The following is a 5440-nucleotide window of genomic DNA, read 5'->3' as shown; positions in this document are numbered from 1 at the left end:
GAATTATCCAGAGAAACTATATAGTCTAATTACTCCTGAGAGAAATAGCTGAAAATGTCAGTAGGTGTAGAATTTACATTTACACAATGGACTCGTGAACGTTTAAGCAAGCTGGCGACCAGAGTTAATCAGGTCAGTGTTCTGGGGAAAAAAGAGAGAAAAGAGAAAAAGACGAAAAAAAGAAAGAGTAAAAAAGAAAAAAAAAAGAAAAAAAAAGAAAGAAAAAAAAGGAAAAAAAAAAGGGAAGAAAAAAAAAAAAAGGGAGGAGAGCACCTCTCAGGCAGGGATGGGCGTGGCGTGATCCAATGCCTCAGGCGGGAGCTCTGCCTCGGCGGTTGTGGGGAGGAGAGTGACGGTGCTCCAGTCCCTTCTCGAAGCAAGCGCTGCTCCTCACTCTTTTGGGGGTGTAAACTCCCCATACCAGGGGCGCAGCCGAAGTTGGTTGCACTCTTCAACCCATGGCAGTTCCAATCTCCAAATCCCCGTCCGCGCCCCGCTGAAGTTGCCTTAGACACAGCTTCCCAGGCAACCCCCTCAGGCAATTCCAGGCCCCCTGCCGAGCTCTGGGGGCGGAGTCAGAATCGCTGCTTCCGTCTCTGGGTCGGGCTGGCGCGCATGGGCGGGGGCTTGCCCGCAGGGTGTTCTGAGCCGGAGTCCAGTTAGAAGGCTCTCTCAGTGGATTCTGCGTCTTTTTTTCTCCCAATCTCTCAGGTTTTGTAAGGTTTCCAATGTCTTCAGATCTTTTCTGTGTGATGTATGGGCGCGAGTGCAAGTACGGAGCTCCTTACTTCTCCGCCATCTTGCCCAGAACTTCAAGCCTGCTGACTTTTAAAACTCCAGGGTTTAAGCCCTGCTGGTTGCAAGAACTCATGCAATTCAGCTCCTCTCTATTCCCATGCCAGTTGCTATGGGGATTTGTTTTCCCCATGCCCCCTCCTGTGTGCTAGTCTATCTCTCACCCTTCTCTGCGACTGTGGCTCCCTCCCCACCACAGAAGCCATGATCCATTTCCCTTCTAAACCGCATTTCTGCTCTTCCTACCTACTTCCATGTGATCTCTTCTCTACCTTTAGTTGTGGAGTTTGTTCTGCTAGTCTTTAGGTAAATTTCTGAGGTATTTAGAATGATTTGATAGTTACCTAGTTGTATTTGTAGGACAGGTGAACTTAAGGTTTTCCTACTCGTATGCCATCTTCCCCTCCAAGTCCAGTCTGTTTCTACTTGAGTCAGTATTGGTAGTTGTGACTTTCGGGGAACTTGTCTACTTCATACGGATTATTCAGTTTGTTGGTGTATAGTTGTTTATAGTATTCTTTCATAAACCTTTTTATTTTTGAAGGTCAGTAGTAATGGCCCGTCTTTCATTTTAGGTTCTATAATTTGACTCTTCTCTCTCTCTCTTTTTTCCTTGGTGAAACTAGATAAAGCTTTGTTAATTTTGTTGACTTTTTAAAATAATCAGCTTTTGGATTCATTGATTTACATATTGTTTTTATTCTTTCTTTCATTAATTTCTGCTATAATCTTTACTATTTCCTTCCTTCTGCTTACTTATGTTTAGTTTGATCTTTTTTGTGTGTCTTAAGGTAGAAGGTTAGGTTATTGATTTGTGAACTTCCTTCTTTCTTAATATAGGTATTTACAGCTATTAATTTTACCCCAGGCACTTCTTTAGCAAAATCCTATATATTTTGATATATTGCATATTCATTATTCTTCATCTCAAAGTATTTTATGATTTTTCTTTTAATTTATTCTTTAATTCATGGGTTGTTTTAGAATGTATTTTTACATTTCCACTTTTTTTTTTTTAATGTTTTATTTATTTCTAGGAGAGAGAGAGAGACAGCGTGAGCAGGGGAGGGTCAGAGAGAGAGGGAGTCACAGACTGAAACAGGCTCCAGGCTCTGAGCTGGCAGTCAGCTCAGAGCCCAACACGGGGCTCGAACCCACGAACCGTGAGATCATGACCCAAGTGAAAGTCGGACGCTTAACCGACTAAGCCACCCAGGCGCCCCTACATTTCCACACTTTTTCCTATTACTCATTTTAGTTTCATTCCATTTTGGTCAGAGAACGTGTGTCTAATATTTAAAATTTTTTGTATATGTCATGACCTAGTATATATGAGCTACAGTGTTCCAGGTGTACTTGAGATGAATGTATATTCTGTTATTGTGGAGTGGAGTGATCTATGTGTTTTAGGTATATTTGGTTTATAAGGTTCAAGTTCCTATTTCTTTGTTAATCTCTCTAGATGTTCTATCCATTATTAAACATGGAGTATTGAAGTTAGTTATCAACATAGTTAGAAACTATGTTAATTTGTCTGTTTCTCCTTTCATTTGGGTAATTTTTTGCTTCATTTATTTTGGTGCTGTTAGTAGGTGCATATTTGATTATAATTGTTATATCTTCCTAATGGATTTACTTCTTTTGTCATTATAAAAGGTTTCTCTTTGTCTTTAGTAACATTTTTTGTTTTAAAGTCTATTTTGCCTGATATCAGTATAACCACTCGAATCTTCGTGTAGTTACTATTTGTGTAATATATCATTTCCATCCTTTTACTTTCAATCCATTTGTGTCTTTGAACCTAAAGTATGTCTTGTTTACTTCTGTAAACAACATATAGTTGGATCACATTTTTCTATCCAATCTAACATCTTTTTTGAATATTTATTCCATTCACATTTAATGTTATTGTTGATCTCATTGCCTTTATTTCCACCAACTTATTCTTGTTTTCTATCTGTATCATGTCTTTTAGTGTTTCTCTCTTCCTTCTTCTTTCTTTTTCATTGAGTGGATATTTTTAATACAACATTTTAATTTTCATGGAAATCTTTAGTAAAAGGCGAAAGATTTATATGATATGAAGAGAAACCAGAGTATTATAACATTTTAATTTCACTAATGATGTTTTTCATTATGTTTTTGAAAAAAATTTAATGTTTGCTCTAGATTTATCAGATACATTTTTGGGGGATTTTATTTATTTTTCTTAAATAGTTTATTGTCAAGTTGGTTTCCATATAACACCCAGTGTTCATCCCAACAAATGCCCTTCTCCATGCCCATCACCCCCTTCCCCTCTCCCCCACCCCCAGCAGCCCCAGTTTGTTCTCAGCATTCAAGAGTCTCTCATGGTTTGCCTCCCTCCCTCTCCCCAACTATTTTTCCCCTTCTTCTCCCCCATGGTCCTCCGTTAAGTTCCTCCTAATCCATCTAGAGGTGCTAACATATGGTATCTGTCCTCTGCCGAGATACATTTTAACTTCTTAGTATTAACTTAAGACTTATAATAGCTTTTTTTCAGTAATATATAGAAATGTTACTCAGCATAGCTCTATTATTTCCCTTCTTCTTTTGTAGTTATGGTTATATATCTTAACATTTATTAGTGCTACAAGGCCAATAATGTGTTGTTTTAATTATTTTCCATCTGTAGTCATTTCCTTAGCCTATAACAGCTTTGCTCCTTGGTGCTATTAGCAAATATATTACCCATATATTACATTTGTATATAGTATAGTTCCACAGTACATTATATGCATGTTATGTTTATGACATAATATGTAACATATTATGCATGTTATTTTATACAATTGTTTTAAAAATCAGTTGAGAGAATAAAGGAAAAATTCATTTCTACTTAATCTTTTATAATTATGCAATTATCTTTTTTCATGTGGTCATGTGGTTCTTTTTTTTTTTTAATGTGGATTTGAATTGCTATCTGAGGATTTCTTGTTTTTCAGCCTGTTTACTGCCAGTCAATTGTGTCAATTTTTGTTTATCTGGTAAAGTGTATCCCCTTCATTTTTGAAATACAGCTTTCTTGGGTATAAGATTCTTTGTTGACCATCTTGAATCTGTTATTTCATCATGGTCTCACCTCTTTTGTTTCTACTGAAATTTCAGCTGTTAATCTAATTGGGGTAATGCTGGCCTCATAAAATGAGTTTGGAAGTGTTCACTCCCCTTTGATATTTTGGAAGAGTTTGAGGAGGATTAGTGTTAATTATTCTTTAAATGTTTTGTAGTATTCTCTAGTGAAGCTATCTGGGATTTTCTTTGTTAGGAGGTTTTTGTTTTTGCTTTGTTTGTTTGTTGGGAGGTTTTTGATTAGTTATTCAATCTCCTTACTATCCACAAGTCTTTATGTTTTCTATTTCTTCATAACTTGGTCTTGGTAAGTTGTATATCATTTTTTTCTAGATTATCTAATTTGTTGGCATACAATTATTCATAGTATTCTTTTAAACTTCTTTTTTCCCTATGTGACATCAGTTGTCATATCCCCTCTTTCTGATCTTAGTTGAGTCATTTTTAAAGTTAATCTAGGTAAGGACATGTCACTTTGTTCTTTTAAAAAACCAACTCCTAGTTTTATTGATTTTTTTCTTTTTTTTTCTATTATATATTTCATTGATATCTGCTGTAATTTTAAATATTTCCTTCCTAGTTTGTTATTCTTTCTGTAGTTCCTTGAGGTGTAAAATTAGGCTGTTGATTTGAGATTCTTCTTTTTCAATGTGCACATTACAGCTCTAAACTTCTGTTTTAGTACTGCTTCTTCCATCCTATATTTTTGATGTGTGCTTTTATTTTCCTTTATCACAAGATATTTTCTATTTTCTCTCATGAATTTTTTGACCTTTTGGTTCTTAAGAGTGTGCTGTTTAATTTTCAAATATATGTGGATTTACCAGTTTTCCTTCTGCCATTGATATCTAGTTTCATGTCACTGTAATCAGAAAAGACATTGTATGATTTCAATTTTGAATGTTAAGATTTATTTTGTGGCCTACTACGTGGTCTATATTTGAGTATGTTCCATGCACATTTGAGAAGAACACATATTGTGTCAATGTTGAGGGGAGTGTTCTGTATATATCTGTTAGGTCCAATTAGTCTATAGTGTTGTACAAGTCCTGTATTTGCTGATTGATTTTCTGTTTGGTTTCTCTAGTCATTGTTGAAACTGAGGTATTGAAATTTCCCACTGTTATTGTATTGCTCTCTGACTTTTCCTTCAGTTCTTTCATGTTTGCTTCATATATTCAGGAGCTCTGAAATTGGCTGCATGTATACTTATAATTGTTATATTTTTCTGATCAGTTGGCCTTTTGTTGTTACATAATATCCTTCTTTGTCTCTTGTGACTGTCTTTGATTTAAATTCCTTTTTATCTGATACTAGTATTAGTATCTAATATTAATCTTGCTCTCTTGTTTACCATTTGCATAGAATAACTTCTTTGATTCTTTCATTTTCAGCCTATGAGTTTCTTTAGATATAAATGAGTCGCTTATAGACAGCATAAAGTAGGATCCTATTTTTTTTTCTTTACAAATAGTTTATTGTCAAATTAGTTTCCACATAACACTCAGTGCTCATCCCCACAAGTGTCCTCCTCCATGCCCATCCCTCCTCC

General features: G+C 35.6%; 1 pseudogene; it reads right to left on the bottom strand.

Annotated features, from left to right (window-relative positions):
* Positions 1-2834: 2834 nt before the first annotated feature.
* Positions 2835-2880, bottom strand: LOC120232834 (annotated as a pseudogene).
* Positions 2881-5440: the final 2560 nt, after the last annotated feature.

This window comes from Hyaena hyaena, unplaced genomic scaffold (genome assembly GCF_003009895.1).
Source record: "Hyaena hyaena isolate Hyena2069 unplaced genomic scaffold, ASM300989v1 scaffold_78, whole genome shotgun sequence".
In the NCBI taxonomy this organism is placed as follows: domain Eukaryota; kingdom Metazoa; phylum Chordata; class Mammalia; order Carnivora; family Hyaenidae; genus Hyaena; species Hyaena hyaena.
The sequence above is the reverse complement of the archived record's forward strand: the minus strand, read 5'-3'. Positions and strand labels throughout refer to the sequence as shown.